This window comes from Panthera pardus, unplaced genomic scaffold (assembly GCF_024362965.1).
Source record: "Panthera pardus isolate Hobbes unplaced genomic scaffold, ASM2436296v1 HiC_scaffold_1, whole genome shotgun sequence".
Taxonomy (NCBI): domain Eukaryota; kingdom Metazoa; phylum Chordata; class Mammalia; order Carnivora; family Felidae; genus Panthera; species Panthera pardus.
The window spans coordinates 51,668,637-51,693,444 of record NW_026526654.1 but is presented as its reverse complement, the minus strand read 5'-3'; the positions used below and the strand labels follow the sequence as shown (position 1 = coordinate 51,693,444).

The window sequence follows — 24,808 nt, the reverse complement described above, 5'->3', positions numbered from 1 at the left end:
ATCTCTAATTAAAATGACGTGTCACTCACCATAGTTTTTGAGTAAAAACTTATAGTTCATGCTGTGTGATATACAAATCATTTATTGTTCATATACTTATTATGGAATGTAGAAAAGATAAAAACTACCACTTAACACTCATATTAGTTTACATATTAAATATAAATCATGTAGAGAACATTATTTGTTCAGTGACTAGATATCATTAAATCACACTGAAAATATTTATATTGCCATCCAATTTTTCCCCATTTATATATGTACTTCCGTTTGCTCTGGAGAAAACTGCCAGGCTAATGACATTTAGAGTGATGACAGAATCATCTGTCAGCCTTCTCTGTAATTCTCTCCGGGCCCTGGCAGACAAATACATTTTCACATGCTATAAAAAATTAAGTACCAAAACAATATAAAAATAACTTTAAGGGTCTGATAAAATAGGCTAAAGCAAGGACATTGAAAGTTAATGCTTCCCTTTCTGCCTAAACTTGCCTTATTCAATTTCACAGATTTTATAAAATGTAATAATTCTTAAAAACCTACAGAGGGCAAAGAGAGACTAGTTCTTTTAAAGGAAGATACAAATAATGTTCTAAATGTAATTGTGAATCATCTAGATGACTCCAAATATATTTGTCTTATCATTTAGGATGGTTCCCACTGAAGGTAACCAAAACCCAACACAAAGTGGCTTAAATTATAAGTAGAGCTGTGGCAAGTCCTGGTTCAGTCATGGCTTTGCTGTATTTAATGACTCTTTGTTTATGATCGTGTTACTAGTATTAATGGATTTAGTATTAATATAATGGCTTCAGCAGTTTGGTTCTCCCACTTATGTCCTGACAGGAAGCCCATTAGTTCCAGTGCTCCCAGCAAGAATGGCCACATAATTTTGTGTATGCCCAGTACTTAATCAGTGCCTGCCCAATAAAATACAACATAACTGTTCATTTAAATCAATCCTGCCCTTTCTTCCCAGCTGGGGATGTAGTCAATGTTTTCAGGTTGCACTGAGATACATGAGGAAGGAGGATTCTTAAACAAAAAGTTGAACACTATTCAAATAGTGCAAAAGGGAAATGAATCTTGGGCAATCAATTATGCTTATTGCAACTGCATAAAATTGAATGCCATTGCTTTATCTTCAGTACTCATTTATCTCCTGAAATTTTGTGATGACTCTGAATTTCTCTTCTTTATTTATTTTGTCCACAAATTACTATCCATATCTATACTGTGCTTGTTAAATACCAAATCTGACTTACCTTCTCAATGTTTTTCAGAATGCCCTCAACTTTAGCAAAAAGTGTAAGTTCCATGGAATGGGCATCCAAAGTTTTTCATGGTATTTCTTATGACTTACTCATTGTACCTCCTGTTCCTTTCAACTATACTTCAGAATGAACATTGCAGGATTATAAACTATATGAGTTTTTATGCTTCTTTTGTTTCAATGCACTTGCATGCTTTTGCTATAATATCTGTGATCATTATTCCACCTTTCCCTGAACTTTTAGTTCTTTCCCAATAATCACAACTAGCTTAGATGCCTCCTTGTTCAGGAAGGCTTCCTGAATGCCAAAGGCTACAGTGTTATCCAGACATCTATACACCTGTATAGTGCAGTTCATGGAATATTATTAGAAAAGGTCTATTAGTGTGTTGTCATATGAAGAGATCTCTGGAAGAACCGGTTCATGGCTGTGAACTCAGCTCCTGACACACAGGTGCACTTAATAAATATTTGCAAAATGAAACTACAGTACATATACTAATAGTGGCCTCATGTGCTACCACATTGATCCTCATTTCCTATGTCCCAGTTTTACATGATTTATTTTATGTCTTTAAAATATACTATTTCTTTTCTTTTTTTTCCCTTCCTTTCTCCTGGAATTCCCTTATCATCTTACCAAGTTGACTCCAATTAACTCTTAAGGTCCCAGCCTAGAGTGTCATTGTTTTCCAGGCAGCTGTTTATGTCTCACATGTCCATGTTACGTTAGCCTGTTACACATTCATAGAATAGCCTGTGGTATCTTTCTCTTATAATACCCAGATTGAAGCATAAGGACTTATTTTATTTCCTTCTTTTTAATGCTAAATCATATTTCATTGTTATGTATAGGCCATATTTTCTCTTCTGTTCATCTGTCTATAGATATTTAAGTTGCTTCCATATCTTGGCTATGATAAGTAATGCTGCTGAACATGGGAGTGTATGTATATCTTCAAAATACTGATTTTACCTCTTTTGGATATATATCCCAAGGTGGGACTACTGGATCATATGGTAGTTATACTTTTAATTTTTGAGGAAACTACATGCTGTTTTACATAAGCTAAACCCATTTGTATTCCCACCACCAGTTTAAAAGTGTTTGCATTTTTCCAAGTCTTGCCAGTGCATGTTACTTCTTATCTTTTTTAAAGCTTATTTATTTTTTTAGTAATTTCTACACTAAGCATTGCAAATATCCAGTGAGAGAATTATTGGTGTATTCCTGTTTTCTTGGGTTAGTATGGATAGCAGTGAAGAAAGGATGATCTGATTGAGTGGGAGAGAACTGAAAAAAATTATAACTCTTAATGAGGTCATAGTAGTAAGTGTTAGGAAGAATTAGGAACTGTAAGATTTAGGAAGACAGAGAAAAAATATGTATGGCCAGAATATTGAAAGTTATGCTTTCAGAGATACAAATATAGAACTATAATAACCCGTAGCCACAATATTACAAAGTATGTATTATTTAAATAGTGAAAACACTAGTAATACAGAGAAATCAGATCAAATATCACATAGATTTATTTTTATTAAATATTTCACTATTTTTAAAATGTCATTTTTAATGTGAATATGAGTAAGTAGCTTCACGTTTTACTCTATAAGAAATCAATCAAATCTTAAGTTGATATTCTTAAAAGTAGATTTCACAGGCAAGTTGGTTCCATTAGATTCTGGAAACAAATAAATTGATATTATGTCAAATAATTTTGGCAAGTGCTGCATACCCTACGTCCCCCTTAGCTATTCACAAAGCTTAAAAAGACTGGAGGGTCTGATAAGTCCTGCAGTATAGCAATCTCTTTAGTTTTCAACATGTATATTACGAAAATGATTACAGGACCCCTCCTGCCAGACATTAGCAACTCTTACAATACTCTGAACCCTGTTTCTCAGAATACTCTTTGCAAATCATTGTTGTAAGCTAAACAATATACATACGTATGTATATATGTATGTATGTGTGAGTGTACACAGATACCTACATCTCAGAGAATTTACTGTGTCCAAGTAACAAGATTGAATTTCTATGTCTGGAAGCTATCCATGAATACAACATGTCCATTCAGTTAGTCAAAATGAGCTCCCCAGCCAGGATGGATGCTCTTTAGTAAAATTCCTGTAGGAATGAGTGGGAAGATTCTTTCCTGCTCAGTTGGGTGGTCTGCTTCCGCAGTCAACCTAGGAGCCTGTGTCTTGTTGCTGGGCTGGAATGGGTCCCTTGATTCATCCTAATCTGTGAAATGCCAGTGTTATCCACAGTTTGAAATAGGTCTGGACTAAAAGGGTAAGAAAAAAGCTCGCCATTTCAATTTGTCAGACGTTGCTGCAAGTACAATACTGAGCCTCTTATTAAAAACTAAGTGGTCTCTGCTCTGAATGAAAGGGCTAAATGTGATTGTAAGTATCCCTTCAAAAGAGCTGATTAATTTCCTAAAATAGGGGCAAACAGTGGCAAGGAATGTAACCTTGATCACCTACATCACATGGCCTGGCATGAGAACACTCAGATGATCTGTACCACTGTTTGTTTGTTTTTTTATTTGTTTGGTGTGGTTCCTGCATGTGGGGGACAATCTTTTTCCATTGGAGAAAATAATTGCCCTGCCCATTTTCACCACACTTCTGTGCTGTGGTATGTTTCATGCAGGTAATTCCTTCTTTCCTTCTGCCTCTAGTTTATCCCTCCTCTTACAAAGATGTTGGTATTATCTGGCATTCATATAAAGAGGCTCTTCTTCAAGCCTCTCTGTCCCAGGTAGAGGGATTCCTTGGATAGGATGCACAGATTCAGTACCAAGCACCATCATTAATTACCATCCCTCCTGAATTGACCATATAGCCTGCCATTGGTAGAGTTACAGTGGTGGGCCATTGCCCACTGCTGGTTTGTTGGTATTGGCCTCTGTCTGAACAGTCTGAGCTTCTGCCAAACTGGCTGCTGACATGGTGGTCACGCCTTGGTAGAGAGTGATGCCATCTGCGTTAACTGGCTGATAGAAGATGGTCTGTCCTTCAATAGTCTGTGCTGCTTGCTGCTCCGAAACAGTGATCTGCTGCAGTGTTTGTTTCTGGCTGGCGCTGAAAGCTGCCTGCAGCTGCTGAATGATCATCTGCTGAGTAGGGTCCTGTTGGCCCTACACCTGCAACATTTGTCCTCTGTTTCTTCCCCAGTGCTGGATCTATCTCTACAGATCCAAGAAGTTGTACAACAAGTTCTGTGTCCCAGATACAGGTTCTGTGTTACAAGTTCTGTGTCCCAGATACAGGTTCTTTTGTGATAATGTGACCTTGTCTACAAGGAACAGTTTAGGCAATGGCCAGGTTGATGTGATTAATTGGCCAGTGATTAACACTGACTTATACCACTAATGGATGCCCCTGGACCTGCTACTGAATCTGACAATCTACTTTGTTGACATACATATTGCTATTTGCTGCATTCTGTTCCATGGTCCAATTAAGTCAGAATTCCATTCACAAAGAGCTTCACTCTGGAGGTCCCAGAAAACTGTGAAGAACACCGCAGAGTTCAAGGGAATTTGTGGCAAGACCCCTTTGCACGTGGAACCTACCTGGACCTAATGGTGAAGGAGAAAGGGACACATCTCCACTTGGCACTAGCATTCTGCAAGGGTCAAGACCCCTCAGTGTACCTGTTCTAGTGGTGACATCCCTGCATGGGACTGGCCACTGAAGGCCTTCCTTGGACTGGAATGCCCAGAGGCACTTACTCATGGGCTCTGGGCCAGGGCCACCAACCTCTCTGCATATCTGGTTAGTCTCAGCTCAACTCTAACGTTTTTTTTTTCAACATATATTTATAGGCACACCCTTCTGTACACTGGATTGTATTAATTTCTGATGGAGATACAAAGATATTTAAGCAAAGATTATTCATAAAAACCATCTATAACACAGGAGGAAAAGTGAGAAAAGCACAGAAAATTCCTATGAAAAGACAAACTATGAGATAAAAGAAAAGTAGAAAGTTTTAGGGATATTATCAGAGTAACAAACCTGCCTGGAAATCAGAAAATAGAGCACAGAAAGAGCGATATTTGAGCATGATTTTTAACATGAAAAAGATTTTGATCAAACAAGTGGGGAAAGTATGGAAAATAGATAGAGTGTCTTCTAAAAAGTAGGATAACAGTCCAATTTGGCCATAACACAAGATACATATAAAGAAATTGAACCGAATTGTTGCCCTGTTCTCCCTCAAGATTTGCTTTTTTCTTTCTACTTCTCTGTTGCTCTTTTTGTCTAGTGTGGGCTTCTCATTGCAACCCCTCAAGTCAGCGCTTCCTAGGTATCTGGCCTGTCACACTCATCCTTAGAGCTGACATCCACAGCCATGGCTTCATGAAAACCAGGAAGGCTGAGATGTCCATCCTAAACCAGTCTCCTAAACTCAGACCATTTCACCAAATTCCTCCTAGATTTCTCCCAATGAATGCCCCACAATAACCATAAAAACATTATGTCGATCATTTCCTCACAAATCTATGTTGCCCTGAGTCCCCTAACTTAATCTATAGCAATAAAATGCTTGAGAAAAACAATAAGGAGGAATCCTTAGGCAACAATAATAATCATATGAGGTCACATCTCTAGACAATTTAGAATATCCCTCAGAAATCTTCCACCCAGAGGAAATGAGAGAGAATGACAGCAATCTACTCTAAAGATGGTTATACTGGCAATGGAATTTCCCTGAAATGTGCTTCTGTGAAGTGGAAGAAAAGAGCAGAATAGATTTTCAACTTTAAGGGAAGGCATGCAACACTAGCTGCATAATTTGCAGTGCTCAGTGAAAGATGAACAGTGGGCTCCTTTATTTAAAAATTATTAGGAATTATCAAGTCAGCAACAGTAGAGCATTGAACTGAGTGTCAGTCCCTTCCAAGTGCCAGCCCCGGGCGACTGCACAGCCCACACACCCTGAAGGCATCCGTGTGTGCAAGCCCTATAACCTGCCAGAATTGGTGAGTTATAAAGTACTTGGGGTTCACAGTAAAGGACAATAAGGTTATATTAAAGATAGGAGAGCATTCATAGAAAAATTTTAAAGAAAAGTAAAAGAAAAAGTGAGCTGTACATGAGAAAAAAACGTGACATCTAAATGTCCACTATTCTGTGCATCCTCTATTCAGTTCTACCATGTAACTGCCACAGGGATGGTGTGAAATACTTTGTAAATATTCACACCAATTAAGGGCTTGTACTTTTACTTTATTAACTCACACCATCCTGCATTCATATCTTTCCTCACAAATATGTTTGACATTTATTCATGTATTTTGTGATCGAGAACTCTCATTGTGCCCGTCAGTATTTGTCTTAAGCTGCACGTGCTTATTTTAAAGAAAATATTCATGAGGCTCCTATGAAGCCTTGGTTTCAATTCTGACATCTTATCTGCAACTTCCTTCATGATAACCTCAGAAAAAAAAGCTTATTATTTCTGTTCATATTCTATTCTGCTCTTATTTAATTCCTACCATTATCCCTCAGTGGTACAAAGTCTTCCATTATTGATCACGCTATCTTTCAAGAAGTAGTGAAAGAATCTTCTGTTGTTTTATTCACTTTCAGTGCTGCACATCTTCATAGCGTCAACTGTGCTTTTTCAGTCAATGCATTTTGCCCTTTCGGTTTTACTTCATTATTTACTGTTTTCAGTGTATGAAATATTTTCCCAGATTTAAGCAAATTAAGCATCGATGCAAAATGTATGTCTAGTAAGACATCTATAAAAGAATTCTGGGAATATCTGGGATACATTTGTGTATCATTGTTGACATATATGCCCCCACTGGTCCAGTTTTGATCCCTCATCATTGGAACCTGTCAATCACTGTAAATTGTATGTGGGTTTTATAATGTGAGGATATTTCCCAGAGGCTAAAACAACTGAAAGTCTTGGGCAAATGGAAAAAACAAACTAATAAAGAAAGAAAGAAAGAAATTCAACAAAAGGCATGACAGAATGTGCCATTCTGTGTATTTTTACAATTTGGATTTTCAATGCTCTGCCATACAGAAAGATGAAAAATTCTACTACTAAAATTCTTATGGTGAAATGGTTTTTAAGTTTATCTTGTTTTTAGAAAATAAATATGGTAAATTAAATATCCTGAAAGATACCAGGGAGAGAAAGCATAATGCCATGCATTTTGTATGGTTGTTAGGTTATTATGTTTTTAATAAATGGTGCATATAATTCTTTTGATACATAATTTTAATGGCATGTGTAGCCAATAAATGTTTTTGTAATTCTAACTTCTTTTGCATTGTTTGCTATTCTGGTCATGTGCTACTTTCTTTTCCAATATTATTATATTCGGTATCTCTTTTCTGTTTCATTTCATAATTATGAATGAGAAAAAGCTTATTAGAGAACATCATTCTAAAATTAAAAAAACCACAAATTAGAAAATATCCATATATACTTTTAATTTTTCATTAATTCTCATTAAGCAACTAGTGTCCATTATCCTATCATGAATCCTGTAATGGGAGTGTTTAGTTCTAAATCATGTGCACAGTAACACAGTCAGAGTTTCCAATATTTTATAAGCTCACCACATGAGTTCCAAATTCATATTTTGCTGAAGGATCTGAGAAACAAACCTGTAGAATTTTGTAGAAACTGTATAAGGACAATCTAAATTATAAAATATAATTTTACATTATAAAATTGGATGTATTTGGATGTATTATGGTGTTAGTGTTTTTGCTTCTTTTTACTTAATGAGTGTGCAATAGCCTCTAAGTCTTATTTAATCTTCCGTGAATCATATCTCATTCAAAAATGACCAAGGTCAGGGGTGGCTCAGTTGGTGAAGTGCCCAACTCCTGATTTCAGCTCAGGTCATGATCTCCCATTTCATGGGATCAAGCCTCACACTGGGCTCGTACTGACAGCATGGGGCCTGCTTGGGATTCTCTCTTTCCTTTCTCTTTGTTCCTCTTCTGCTTATTCTCTCTCTCTCTCTCTCTCTCTCTCTCTCTCAATATATTTAAATAAACTTACAAACGACTAAGATCAGGCATATGATGTGTCACATTCCTTGCATAATCCAAATTTTACCACAGGAGCTGGTTTCCTAAGTTCTAGTTTCCTCTCCTCTCAGACATTTGAGTTGTGTGTGTTTATGTTGGTGTTTGAGAGCGTTTGCGTTAGGTATGGTGTAGGCATCTCAGTGAAGAACAGCCTTAACTTATAATTATTCAAGAATATAATCTCAGAAGATAATTCACTGAAAAGTGAAAAAATTATCACATTTCTATTATATTGCTATGATATGTCACATGATGATAACGTCTTAGTTGACAAAATAAAAATTAAAAAAAAAATGTAAGAAAGTTCAAGAACAGAATGGCGATCTTACCCAGACATGAAGGTATACATACTTACAAAAAGGAAGATAAATACTAAGAGAAAGTTCCAACTGTAAGGTTTACAATGTGATTACAGGCATGGTCAACATTAACTAAATTCATTATGCCAGTAGGGTATTGTGGCTTAGAGAAATGTATTTTATGCGTATACTATTAAATTATACTTACTGGGGCTACATTAATTAAAGTCAAATGCAATGAATTATGGAGTATCTTCTATTCTAAAGCAGGGTATGTTATAAATCAATTTACCATTTGCTTATATCATGATATCCAAATTACTGCATACTCTGGAGATGGCTATTGAACTCAAGAGAACAAGTCTACGAGGATATGCATCAAATGAGACTGGACTGTAGGTCAGGCCTTTTCAATTCTGGAATGCACATTAATACTAGACACAGTATTGCCCATAAATTTGAAGAGGTACAAGGGAATTTTAGAATAAAAAATCAAAGTCTGTATTGTCCCTTTCACTGCTAATGTCCACTAATTCTGTGAAGTTCAACCTCTGATAATTGGTATTCTTTGTTGTGAATTATTCATCAACGACATGGAATTGTCTAGGCTTGCGCAAATAATTTTGGCTAATAGATGTGTTTATAGAATTTTATGCATTGCAAATAGAGAATACACTTGGTATATTAAAAAGAAACCATGTACTAGAGAAAAGAAAATATCATATTCAAAAGAAGCATCATTAGACCATGTTTACCATATTTTCTAATCGTAATGCAATAAAATTAAAAATCAATGAGAAAATGTTATAAATCCTCATATCTTGTAACTAACCAACTACAAAGTGAAAGCTGGGTTAAAGAGAAAAAAAGGAAATTTGAAAAATACTTAGTACATAATACCTATGGAATCCTCACATGCCAAAATATATGAGCCAAAACTGAGCAAGCACTTGCAAGAAAATTTGTAGCTAAAAATGCAATTCAAAAGTAAAATGTTTCTACTATACAGCCACTAGAATGGAAAAAAGTAAAAAGACAGATAATCACAATTATCAGTAAGAATGTGAATCAATAAATATTCATATATTGCTGGTGGCAAAGTAAATTAGTACAATCAATTTGGAAAATTTTATACCTTGATGGTATCTTTTAACATTGAACATTTGAAGTGTGCCTGGGTGGTTTAGTTGGTTAAGTATCTGACTCTTGATTTCGGCTCAGGTCATGGTCTTGCAGTTCACGGGTTCAAGCCCTGCATCGGGCTCTGCGCTGGCAGTGCAAAGCCTGCTTGGGATTTTCTCTCTCTCCCTCTCTCTCTGTCCCTCCCCTGTTCTTGCATGCATTATCTCTCTATCTTTCTCAAAAATAAATAAATAAACTTTAAAAAAATGAAGTTGAATACTTGGATATCTTTTGACCTAACATTTACACTCCTAAGTACATGCTTAATAGAAACATTTACAACATTTATTAACCTTAAGACATGTACCAGAATGTTCATGACAGCATTACTTTAATTGGCCCCAAACTTGAAGCTACCCAGATGCCCCACAATATTAGAATGGAAATTACATTATGGCATATCCATATAATGTAATACTTTCCAACAACGGGAATGAATAATTTGGATTACACGCAATATGAATAGATCTCATAAGCACTATGTTGAGTGAGAGAAGCAAGTCATAATATACACTATTTGGAAGAAATACTGTAGAATCCTATACAGAATGCTGTTTTAGAAGAGGGTAGAAACAAAGGAACTATGAGAAGGCTTTTGAGAGGTTATGATTGATCGAGGCTGCTAGTTTCACAATGAAGTCAGTTTATCAAAATTATGCTAGCTACACTCTTATATGCACTCTTTAGTAGTTTGTATTATACTTCAATAAACAGTTTTAAAAGATGAATAAATGTTAAAAATATATAAATGCTCAATTCAAGACTTCAAAACGAATAAGGAAACAAATCCAACATATGAAGAATAAAGAAAGTTGGTTTTGAAAAAGAGTCAAGAGCAATGAATGAGCGCAAATTACAAAGCCTGATTCAGGCTTGAGGATGGGTGAGAACAATGATTTGGATTCAATGAAGGTTAGTAGCAGCTTCGTTTCTTATAGAATCATTCACAACTAGTTCAAATTCAAATCCAATTTATGGTCACAGATACATGTGATTACATTTTCCTCCCTTCAAACAGAAGAACAAACCAGAGAGAAAGAACTCCCAGAGGAAAGGAATCATATATATATATATATATATATATATATATATATATATATATATACACATTGTGTGTGTGTGTGTGTATACACACAATACATAGTTATAATAATATAGTATAATATATAATATACTTTTCCATCTGATCTACTATCAGTTTCCTTAATTCAGGAGACATCATAAAAGCTGGTGACTACTGACTTTCCTGTCATCCTTAATAATTCTCCATCTCAAGAGGCAGTAGACCTACTCCCATATTAAAACTAACTCCTGGACACTTGCATATTCTACAGAATGTAGAATGGCTTGATAATTGGGGGCGGTCTTCATGTTCAGCTATTAGCAGACAGGTAAGTTCTGGTACAGGGTTTGCTGCAGTATCTGGGTCCCAGGAATAGATTAATATGCGCCATTCTGAGAAGTGACCTAGATACACTCCCTCTTTTTCATTTCCTGCAATTACCATATGTTCTTATTGCATTTGGCAGGTTGAAACCTCCCTTCTCAAATGCAGTGCTCTGCTTGTGCTTAAGTAGATAATAAGATTATAAAGCACATGATCAACAGCAGACACAGGAGACCCAGGTAGGTAGAGGCAACCAAGCCAAAGGGTTCCCATGCAGGTGCCCCCAGTTATAGTACAGATGAAGAGTCTCCTAACCCATACCAGTTGTAAGGCAGCATCTGTCAGGCAGCACCTGACACTGGATGCTGCAGGGAGCCTTGACTCAGCGGGATACAAGATTAAGGAATGATCTCACCTGGGAAAATTTGCCAGTGGAGGTTAGCCCATGTCCAGTGTCCCAATCCTCATCCCTAATTCTGAACCCTCACTTGGGTTAGAGGTTAAAAAGTGTCCTCCCAAACTTTCTTTGAATTTTAAACTGTACTCAAGCAGCGATCCTAGAGGCCTGACTGCCTTTTGCCAGAGGCCCTTTCCTAGACTTTTAGGTGTTCCTTTTTGTCCCTTTTTTGCCTTAAAACAAAATAAGAAGAGGATGCAGATCATATTTATTTTGGTCTTTCCCCTTTCTCACTTATAACCTCTAGGCTATTTTAACAATCCTGCCACAGCTACTCCAAAGTGCAGACAGTATATCTACAAAATATTTGTCATGGTTTTGTGTGTATGTGTGTGCATGTGCACATGTATGTACATGCATGTAAGTTGGTAAGTAGATGGGGAAAAAAAGAGTTGTCTGCTACTAGAAAAGTTGATAAGTAAAATGTGGAGAAGGCATAGTGTATAATACACGTAAGAGTCAGCATAAGCAGTCTAGGAGAACAGTAATACACTTCACCCTGACACCTTAACCTTTCCTCAAAGATGACAAACTTTTTAGTTTTATCAGGCAGCATTTAAATAGAGAGTTGCTTGGGGTGCCTGGGTGGCTCAATTTGTTGAGCGTCCGACTTCAGCTCAGGTCATGATTTTACGGTCTGTGGGTTCGAGCCCTGCATTGGGCTCTGTGCTGACGGCTCAGAGCCTGGAGCCTGCGTCGGATTCTGTGTCCCTCTCTCGCTCTGCTCCTCCCCTGCTTATGCTGTCTCTCTCTCCCTCTCTCTCAAGAATAAATAAAACATTTAAAAAAAATTTTAAATAGAGAGTTGCTTCTTTGAACTTGATTGTCCTTATTTAGACAAGGAGAACTGTCATGTCTCCTGCTCTATGTATGTTTCTTCATGAATACATACATGTATCATAGGTTTTTTTTTTTTAAATTAAAATAGAGTGTATTGTTGGTCTGTGTCTCCACATTTGACTGGCAACCCACTCTGATCACCTGACAAAGGCTAACATAACTTTCTACTTTGTAACTTATCTAATCTAAAGTTTGGGTGGTTCACCAAACAAAAAAAAAAAAAAATTAAGCAGCTGCCTTAAAAAATATTATGTTTATTCTAATTAGCCTGGCTTATGAAATGTATATCACTCACCGAACTATAAGCTAAACTAGTATAATGACTTACTTTGCCACATTCACAAATTTACCTCTGGAATACAGTGCATTACTGGTTTCAACGTATTTTTAAAATAATGAATGCCTTTTACATTCTGGTCTAGTTCTATATCCCAGCTCTCCCTATGTATTATCATTCACATATGACTTAATAATCATGTGTGGAACTTCATACCTGTCACTTACTTTTCTTTTACTAAAGTGTTTTCCAAAGCTATAGATTAAGGAGCTTTTTAAATTTGGAACTGTGGCAGAAATTACCTCAGGTTCCTTTCTACACTGGATACAGAGGAATACTATACTGCCCTGTTCCCTAATGTTAGCATGCTTATATGACACTTTGGCCAATAAATAGTGAGTGGACATGACATATACCACCCGAGTGGAAATATTTAATTGCTAGTGATTGAACCTTCCATTCACTCTTTCTCTGTGGCACAGAACTAGAAAGTTGTGTATTCTGGACATATGTCTACAGAGGGTGGAGTCTCTTTCAGCCTGATTTACTGAGTTTCCTCTTAAAGGAGAGTTTCTCCCGTGACCACTTAGATTTATAGAATTTACCTAAGTGTTAAAGTCACTGAGATCAGAGAGTTGTTTGTTGTCACAGCATAACATAGTCTGTTCTGACCAAAACAGAACTGTTTTTCACTTTATTATGTTTTATTATGCTGTCTTTTTCACCCTGCAGGAATGAGTAGTATCTCCCGTGAAGCTAAAAGGGCCTGTATATTCATTTGCAGAGAAGGAGCTAGCTAGTGGGATGGGCCATTCTTGCTTGTAAAAGACCCACAAGTGAAAGAATAGGTGGAGAAAGAAGGCAGAGGCCCTGAGTTTTGGGATTATGGTTCCTACTCGCAAAACATTCCTTTTTTCATGGGTTCTACCTTTTCGAGCTTGTAGTAAGAGGCAAGAATTATAATTCACGTAGTATTCATCTCAATTGCTACTAGCCTATACCATTTATGAAAGCTGTAGTAGAGGGAGTTTCATTTTCCTTAGAAGAATAGCTTCACTTACTGGTATATTTAAACATGGTTGTGAAACAAATTATTTTAGTAAAATGTGGTTTAATTAGGCCAGTTGTGACCATGCCTGTGGAGGTAAGGTCGGGTAGCTACTAAAACCAGGGCTCATTCAAGCATGAGGTTCCAATGAAGTCCAGTTTTGTTCCAACACATATCTTCCAGCATCTGAACTTGCTCAATATCTGCTCCAGAGACTCAGCTCTGTTTTTGCTTTCTTTGTTAGTGTGTAAGAATATCACACTGCACCCTCTATTCTTTATTATTCCTGAATTTTCATGTACTGAAGGACACATCATTCTGTATGCTGAATGAGTTATAACAAACTTTCACATACATACATATGTAAAAATTGGTTAAAAATAAATAAAATCACATATGCTTTGGTAGTAAAATATTAAGTCAATCAATTAACATAAAAATACATTTGAACTTCTACTAGTGGGATGGCATAACAGATATTACTTTTTAATGATTTGTGCTAATAGTGATCATTCAGTACTTATAAAATAGTGACCTACAAACTTTATTGGTAAATAACCAACTTTGAGGGCAACAAGTATGAGAACCAGTGGGACTGATGTGAAGTTTTTATAAGTTGACAGCTCATCTTTCACACGTTAACATTTATGCTGGATATTTGGAACTTGATATTTTTCGTATCATTTCTGTTCATCACTTTATTCTCAATATGCCATTGATGGTGCATTCTGTCTTATATACATTTGTTGACACCAGAGATGGAAAGGTTGCAAATAACATAGCTGAGCAGAATAAGTGAGAATAGGATAGGTCAGAGTCACTCTGGCAAGAAATTGGATGTTACAATGGATCCAAATTTATTTTGGGAATATTTTATAAACCACTAGATCAAAAACACCATGAAGTTGAAGAAATGGTCTGTGAAATAAAAAGAGCCTATGATAAAGGAGAAGAGAACTGACGAAGGATTTTAATTACCTAGCACATAAAGGAAAAAATCTAAAAACTATGCTGTTCAGAACGACATAATACTGTCTCATAGTCAAGCATATTAGTCCTATTACCTTTTTTTACTCAGATTAAGATAAAACTTTTGTATTATGTCATTTTATACATATATTTTTTAAATTATCTGTTTAGTTTTGTATCACTAAAATTTGTGATTTCTATTTAGTCGGCATAGATATTCTATTTTTTTTTTAATTTGGCTACTCAATGATGATGAAAAGTAGAAAGATGATTAATAATGATTATACATCCATAAAATCAATTTGTCATATTCACAAAGTTTTGCACTGAATATAATCCAAATTAAAGTTGGTTTTGCAGCTTTTCTCCTAGTTAAAAAATAATCCTTTGATTATGATTGAAAGGCAGATCTAAAACAGACCAGAAATCTGTTAATTGATTATTAGGAAATCAGATTGAAAATAAATCATATTAATATGTGTTGTTCAAAAAAAGAACCATGAGAACTCACCACATTTAGAGTAGAAAAAGCACTAAAAGTCCACCTAGATATATTTTGGGATATCTATATTTGAGTATTGAAAGGAAAAACAAGGTAATGAAATGTCAAAAACCCAAAGCTGAATTTAAACAAAAGCACTCCACCTAAATGGCCAAATGAATTTGAACATAATATAACATTATCATAACTATGTCCTTTACCTCAATCTATTGCTTCCACTTTGTCTTCCGAGGAAAAACAAAAAAGAAAAGAAAAGAGAAAAGAAAAGAAAAGAGAAGAGAAGAAAGGAAAGAAAAGAGTTAAGGAAAGTGTTTGCAACTAGCTGGAATTTCATCAGTCTAGATTCTAAGTGCTAATTGGTGTAACTCCCTAGGTAGGCACCTATTATTACATACCAAAAGCTCTTATTATGAAGCTAGATTTTTCTCCCCCTCAGGTCAGTGGAGTCTGATGGGTTTCTATACGAGAATCCTAATCAGCATATAAGATGCATTATTTTCACTGATCACTGTTATTCTTCAATAGTAATTTAATGTATATTTAATAAATGCATCTTGTTTGTAAAGGAATAAAAGGCATTTTTAGTGATTTAGGTTACAAAATAAATAGTTTATAGGTGGATTCAAGCATGATGACTTCCTCAACTTCTACAAGCATGACAACCCAGGTTCTAGAACATAGACTTATTTCACTTTACCATAAAATATTACAGAAGGCTACAGTGTTCTTTTGTATTCATTCTTGGGTACTTGAACTTCAGTGTTCAAGATAGGAAATCTTGAAAACTTACTCCAGAAATGTCATTTTCTCTGATAAAATTTAGAATAGTACATTGATTAAAACTCAAGTTTCTGAAAGTTGCCAGCCTGAGTTCATAGCCCAGTGCTGCCATTTGTTAGCTATGGTCTCTTGGGCAAGTTTCTTACTCTCTTGGTGTTTCGGTGGAAAATGAAGAAAATAATTAACCTACTTATCTTACAGAGTTATTGAAAGACTTAAATTAAATAATAATATAAAATGCTTACAAGAATACCTGGTCTGTGGCAATTTCTGTATGAAAATGATATTTCATTATCTTTATGCTATTATTTTACTTTGGATATCAGAGATAAATGGTTCCATACAAGAATGCATATTGTTTCAGTGACAAATTTGAAATGATCTTAGGGTTGGATGTCAACCACTATAATTGGTTGCCTCTTGGGTCCATAGACTTCAGTGTTCCTAAGTGTATAAATTCATTTCCAGGGACTTAGTAGGAAATCAGTATAACCCAGCCACTACTTTAACATTTCATGTTATTTTGGGCAGTCTAATGGGAAGTGTATAGAAAAGTTTTCCCTTTGCTACAAAATTGAGTTAGATGTTTTTAAAAATAGAACTGTTCCCAACCTCTATACTAGATACTCGGTAATAATTTTTTTTCTCTGTTTAATATGCAGACTCTTTTATTTTTCCTTTGGAAAATTAACTTTGCTAGAAATAATGGTAATACTTAATTCACTGAAACAAACATCATGAAATAGTGGAGGATTTTTTCAAGCAGTTTCCTTTCTTGCAATACAGATAAGCATATTAAAGCCAAACTGATTCTACGAAGTATAATGGTTATAAAGTCACATATAAGTTAAAGCAGAGACCAATAGTCATAGAATTTGGCAATATTATATTTTCTTCCTGGACATTCCCTACACCATGTGGGTTACAAAATCCGTATCAAGCTGTACTCAGAGTTTGTGGATTCTAGAGTATTCTTTGAAATCCTTTAATTGTAATAACTTCCAAAGTTGTCTCCTGTAACTCGCACCTCCCTGAGAACCAAGCTCTCTCATCTCATCCAAGTCTATATGGGAGGATGGGATTTGGAGGCAACCTAAAGAAACAAATTATTGCTGACAATATTATTTTTTTGTATTGGAGTGTTTCTGATCCAAACGCATCCTGTGAGCTCTTGGCACTATAAATTCTTCTTCATCCACAAGATGTGAAGCATCTGAATTGACTAGACATCTTGGGATCTATGACAAATCCCCAAATTACTAAATATGTATTTCAGATTTGTTGGGGAGTAGTTGTGAGAGAGACTTAAGTGAGCCATCAGTTTCAAGTCCCGATTTGCTAACAGAGGAAAAATATACAGGTAAAGCAAACCTACTTTAAGTCATCACAATAATTTTTGTCTCAATATTGTGATCTTCTTTGAGTTAACATTATGGCAAAAGCACATTATTTCTGCAAGTTCAGATAATATGCTAGATATAGCCTACTTACATACTTTCCCATATATATATATTTATATATTTATATATCTATTTATATATATAAATTTATATATATATTTATATATATACACATATACATATATATGTGTATATATATAAATATATATATATACATATACATATATATGTGTATATATATAAATATAAATATATATATATATATATATATATAAAAGATCTATGTCTTAGTTAGCCACAAGTGCCTAGATTTTTCTATTGAATATTACATGCAAGAATTACAAAAATATCAACACATAACAGAAAAACATTTATGATCCTCAGTCACCGGTTTAATTGGTTATGTCACTGCAGACTAAGGCAATCATAAATATGCTTCTTTTTTGGGGTGTAGCATACAGTACTAAGAGTAAGGGAACAAACAGTTTGGATCTGTTGTTTTAAGCTTGAGAAGTCATGGAGTTATGAGGCTCTTAAATTAGCAAAAAAATAAAAAATATATTTATAATTTAGAAAATAATTGCACATAATTAAGTATACAAAATTGCATCAGAGAATAGAGGTAATTACTTAGATTCTTCAGTGTAAACCCCAAAGGTAATTTTCATCTGGCTTGTAAAAATATTTGAGGCAATATTTTATTTCTCAAAAATAATACCTTTATTTTCACATTTCACTTAAACATTATTAAAATACTTATAAACATATAACCATATCTTTCACAAATTACCCCTTTATATATACTATTAGGTCCAATTATTTACAGTTAAGTAACTGTAAACTCAGTCAAATTATTTACAGTTATAAGTAACTAAAAAATTTTAAGGAATATTTTGAGAAATGAGGTAATATTTTGGATATAAAATTAACTTTTTGTGATTTGAAAATCTCTCCTGTTAAAACAATTATAATCTCTTCTAGATTTCTGTTTCAAAATGCTTTATTTAGTACTTAAATTGTATGTCAAATGTTTAATTATTATCATAATAAATAACAGAGGGAAACAAACAAAATCCAGGTGCAAAAAGATCTACATTTTTATTGGCTTAATGGCACTGTCTTCTTAATGTTTATTTATTTTTGACAGAGTGAGAGAGAGAGAGAGAGAGAGAGAGAGCATGAGTGAGGGAGGGGCAGAGAGAGAGACACAGCATCTGAAGCAGGCTCGAGGCTCCGAGATGTCAGCACAGAGCCTGACGTGGGGCTCAAACTCACAGACCACAAGATCATGACCTGAGCTGAAGTCGGACACTTAACCGACTGAGCCACCCAGGTGCCCCATTAATAGCACCATCTTCTTAGGAAGGAGAAATAAGTATTCAAGTGTACTGATTATTTTCTTAACAGGATAAACAATCTGCATTAAGAGTGTGTCTTCACAAATAACAGAAGACAAAACTATAGTGGAATATTCATACATTTTCTAGGTGCTAATAATCCAATTTTTTACTCTTTTTGAGAAAACTGCAGTTCTTGCCATAAGCATGACCTTAGTTTCCTTTACTTGATTGAATTATGATTTTGACTAAGTTTTACAAGAGACATAGAGGAAGAAAAAATAAGTTAGACCAGATAAAATATTGGGATAGGAAAAACTACCTAACTCCAAAAGGCAACTTTTTTCATGATTTTGTAATCTTAAAATGTAATTGAAGTAATATGTACATATTTCCCTGGGAATTATTTTATATTCATAGCTATCTTATGCCTGAAGTTATTTCCTCTTTTTAATGTGAACAAAGAATTTGATCCTTAGCAAACATCTCATGAGGACACGAGCTCAAATATTTCATTTAAATATGATTTTTTAATTTAAACACATTAAGATAACTGAGAAAAATATTGAAAAATCAGAAAATGAATTTAAAGATAATAAAGTTCTTTATTATCATCTCCACTGTTCTGTCATAGTAGAATTTAACTTCTTAATGAGACCATTATAGACAATGAATTATTTGTGTTCGTTAAGTAATTAGAGACCTTAGCTACTCTAGCATTAAATCATTTTTTTTCTTTTTAAATATCTGTTAATACCTATTATTTAACTGAACAAAATTTGGTTTATTGAAGTCAACTAAATATTTCGGGAAACATCACAAGACATGACGAAGACTAATTTTTTTTAAATTTTTTTTTAACGTTTATTTATTTTTGAGACAGAGAGAGACAGAGCATGAACAGGGGAGGGGCAGAGAGAGAGGGAGACACAGAATCCGAAGCAGGCTCCAGGCTCTGAGCCATCAGCCCAGAGCCCGATGCGGGGCTCGAACTCACGGACCGCGAGATTGTGACCTGAGTTGGCAGTTGGACATTAACTGACTGAGCCACCCAGGCACCCCGACAAAGACTAATTTTAAATGAAGGTCTTCTCTCTGATTCCAGTCCTTATTTTGAGCATTAAATAATAAAAGATATTTGAAGTACCTACCTAACTGCTGCCAATAAGAAGCTATTATTTTGTTATTAAAAATTTTTATTATGCAATATTTCATCCATAGAATAAAGGTAAGTAACATATTTATTGTTCATCATAGGGAAACACTCACATACACACCATTCAAATTAAAAATGAAGATTGCACACCCTCTTGCTCTTTGACCACCCAGAAGAAACCACAATCCTGGATCTTATATAGACCATTCTCTTACTGTATGCACACTTACACGCACATGAATCACAGCTATAGGGATTTCTAAGAGGAAAAAATGCTGCTTACTTTCAGCTGAATTTCTAAAATGGCTCTCATGCCATATTTTTAGGGATTTACTTATTTACCTGAGTACTGTATTGTCAGGATTAACTCATTTCTTTTGAATGTCATATAATGTTTAATCCTAAAGTATAGCAACCATGTAAGTAACACATTTATTTACCAGACTTTTTTTCCCTAAATATTTTATCTTTTTTATTAGTTTAATTTACATCCACTTACCACACTTAGTGTAAAGTTCTGCAAGTTTTGAGAAGCACTCACAGTTACGTGGCCAGCACCACAATCTAATTATAAAACAGTTCCATTACTCCAAATCTTCTCCCATGCCATGTGGTAGTCAACCTCTACTACCAGCCTCTGGCAAAACTGACGTTTCCTGTTACTTCTCCACAATGTCGTATCAATGGAGTCATAGTGTATATAGACTTGGGAATCTGAATATTTCCAAACAGAATGACATATTTGTGATTCATCCATGATTTTTCATGCTTAGTAAGTTTTTTTCTCTTTAACATATAGATATTCTATAGTGTGTTTATTGACTCACCAGATGAATGGCATTTGGATTGTTACTAGTTTTAAGTGATTATACATAAATCCACTATGAACATTCACCTGTTAGGTTTTATGTGAACATGTTTGCATGTCTTTGAGTAAGTACCTAAAGGTGAGATTCCTAGAAGATATGGTTAAGTGTATGTTTAAAGCTTATAAGAAATTGCCAAACTGTTTGCAAAATGACTATGATTTTGCATTGCCACCAGCTATTTTTAACAGTTGAATTTGTTTTGCAACCTACCCAACCTGGCCATATTGTGGGGATGTTTTTCTTGTTGTTGTTGTTGTTGTTTTATTTTGTTTTTCCCATATCAGTAGGTATAGACTGACTCATTATTGTGTTTTAAATGTGCATTTCCCTTTTGATTAACAAAATTGAGAATTTTTTTACACATTTCTCTATTTTTTAATTCATACCTGATGCATAGCAGGCATTCAAAAACATTCTGAAAAAGAAAACATTCTAACAATGTTTTGGAAAATCGTCTCGGCTTTCTCCACCATAAAAAAAAAGAGTTCAGTTCTCTATTCTCCATAAAAATTTAACTTTCTTTCATGGTTCTGTACTAAAACAATACCAAAAAGAAAGCCAATAGTTAACTGTAATGAATGCTGTAATACTAAATCTTTCCCCAGGAATTATTCTAATGATGCTTTACTAGATATATTATTTAGCAATTTAAGTCCAGAAATGAATACATATGGAAGAAATGATTCATTCATAGATTAGAGAAAAATACTCCAAATAATCAAGAAATGGAAATGTCTCTAAAAACAAACCTGTAACTTAGCATACTTCTTTTTTTTTTCCTTAGGTACCTCTTGTGTTTTTTATTTTATTAGCCTTTTATAACAAAACTTTCAACAAGACTATTTGGAATCTTGAAGGTTTTTGGAAGCTTCTGCATTCAAAGTAAAATAGACATCCTGCTCTGTTTAATTAATTTTGAAACCCTTACTTTCAAGTGTACCTCTTAAATAATTTTTTGGCTAATTGGAACATTTCTCATAATGGTCACTATAATTCTACATTATTTATTATTTTTTAACTTTTTAAAACATTTATTCATTTTGAAGAGACAGAGAGGACAGAGTGTGAGCAGGGGAGAGGCAGAGAGAGGGGGAGACAATATCTGAAGCAGGCTCCAGGCTCTGAGCTGTTAGCACAGAGCCTGACCCAGGGCCCGAACTCACTGACTGTGAGAATCTGACCTGAGCCAAAGGCAGACGCTCAATCGACTGAGCAACCCAGACACCCCAAATTCTAGGTTATTTTTAATAATTTTTTTCATTTTGCTAGATGTCTGCCAACTTCTGGGACCATGGTTATTAGACAAAAAATAAGCAAGTGTACAGGAAGGTAGCCGACTTGCCTCTTTCGAATTTAAGGATCTCATTAGCTAAAACTTTGGATTTCTCAGAGCCCAATAAATACCTAAAAGGGATGTGCTGAAGATTGAGGAATTGTCCACGTTTTACAGTGTTCCACAGTGCAAAGAAGTTTTCTTGAGGTTGCTGGGTGACATACTATCAATATAACCTGTTCCATGACCAACTTATACTTATCATGGGAGTATTCTTGAGGTGGTGAGTGCTCTAAAAGCTTTTAAATATTCAACCCATGCCCACCATTTTTTGCAGCTTTTTGGCTTCCAAAGCCCACTAGCAATAGCTTTTATTTACACAAAATAAGAAAGATTAACATTCACCTTAATATATTAGCAGTACTGTGTCCTGGCCATAAGAGGGCCCTGTACACACCACAACCAATTCCCAGAGAAACTCATATGAGGTTTACTACCTGGGTAATTGTGGCATGAAAGGCTAGGGGCTTGGCTCTGAGCAAAACCTTCCGCCAGCTTAGGAGGACCAGCTTAAAGGAAAGCCATTTGGACAGGGAACCCAAACACAAAACAGAGCAGAGCTCAGACAGAGAGGGGCTTACTCACGGTCCCTGGAAGCTTCGAGAACGTGAATTCAAAGATTTGCAGGTACCACGCTTATGTTTCTCGTTTTCCTCCATATGCTGCTGGATGTCTGCTTCGGAATTTGTTGCTGCCACCAAATCTATTAAACAACAAAATTCAACCAAGTAAATTTGAAGATCTAATTGGCTTTATTAAATGATTCATGAATGGGATAGCAAGCCCCCATCTAGCAAGTAGACAGGCACTCCCCTTAGCATAGTTATTCAAAACCAACTGATTATGCCTGTTGAACTATGCTGGCATTGGAGATTCTGTAAATTGAAATTTGTTTGTTTGGGTCATGTCGCTATGGGAATTTCAGTTCCTAGCATTAATCACCATTTTGTAACCATAGCTACTTCTGATAATTTCAAGGTATTCGTGCTCTGGAACATAAAATAATGCCCTATAGATGAATTGCATTAGAATAATAGTTAAATGCTACAAGTTCTTCTAGTGCAGGTTTGACCTACATTTAGCCCAGCAAAGCTAATCAGGCAGAGAAACTTAATCAGTGAATCTAATCAGCAAAAAACTAGGACTATGCTTACACACAGTAGACCCTTTTTACCAGAAAAATGAAGTTGTATTTTTTTAAGTGGCTACAGTTAAAAAATCGTTTTATCAATTTCTAATTTAGTGTCAGTCCTGTCCTCTAGAGAGTTCAACATTCTCTGGATTAAATTCAGCTTTATGCATATGTTCAAAAAGCAAATACGTTGAGCTGCTTTGTCTTTGCATTAAGACATGCCAAGTATACACTACCAATCTGATAGGTTTAGAGAAAAAAATATAATTGTAGAAATAAAGGACTATTTGAATTGATTTTCTCTTGAAATACATACCTCCTTGGCTGCAATGCATTGCATAAATTAATTGATGCAACTGAATCACAAAAGAACAGTTTTGCTTCATTTCCCCTCAATTTAATTTAGCTTTAGTAAAAAAAAAATAAAATAAAAAACTCTCTTGATAATAAATGATGAATGCTTTGAAAGTGTATGGATAGATCAGTATTTAACAATGTAGAAAACTGATTGTTTTAAAATAAAAGAATACCAGAGTTTCACTCTTTATATTAGTAAGAAAATCATGTGTGCATGAGTATGCTTAAATGCAAAGATTGGCCACATCATTATAAATACAGGATCGTTATCTTTTCTTCCATATTTATCATGGTTACCAAAATTTGTATGCAGCCACAGTTCTTGTTAACTCGTAAGACAATGAATCCTAGATACTGAATGGGTCCAATGTAGAAAAGAAAAAAAAAGATAATAGAGTAAAATATGTAGCAATCCCTGAACCAGAACAGCTTTTCTTAGAATTATATCGCTTCATGTTGACTAGTGTTTAGTTCATTTTGCCACCTTATCTTCTAAGGGCAGGTCCTACATTACAAAATTGAGACTTAAAAATGGAGTTTTATTATCCACTGCACAGTCTGAAACATGTCTGGTAAAATAATTTATAGATTATTTATTGAAATCAGTGGTAATGCCTATTGGCTCTCAAAGTATATAAATGGAGAGAAGGTACTGAAAGCTTTTAAGCAGCAGAAATACAGTGCATACCTGGTCACCGAATTTCTGTAAACTGACACTTCATCAAGTACTCTTGGCTGTCAATATATGACAAAATCCTTCCTGCCAACTGATCTTTAAATCATAAATCTTCTGACACATCTTGTCAAAAGGGCTTATTTAGTATTTGGTTTGGAGCTATGTCCACAAACACTACATCCTTGGGACAAAATACCACATTATATATGATATACTAGTGTATGTCTCAGTAGAATCTTAATGAGAGATGATAATTTTCATCATTTTATAATTACATCAATTGCAGTTATTTATTTGCTTACACATAATACTAAGGGACAAATCTAGGAGTTGTTTCCTGGTACATCTGATTAAAAAAAATCTGTAGCTTTTCTGCTATGCTACACTATCTCACGTTAGCCTATCTTCAAATATAATGATGGAAGAAAGAAAATTTTGCAAAACTTAAAGCATG

At 34.9% G+C, this 24,808-nt stretch overlaps 1 pseudogene; it reads right to left on the bottom strand.

Annotated features, from left to right (window-relative positions):
- Positions 1 to 1,490: 1,490 nt before the first annotated feature.
- On the bottom strand, positions 1,491 to 23,656 carry LOC109247166 (nuclear transcription factor Y subunit alpha-like; annotated as a pseudogene).
- Positions 23,657 to 24,808: the final 1,152 nt, after the last annotated feature.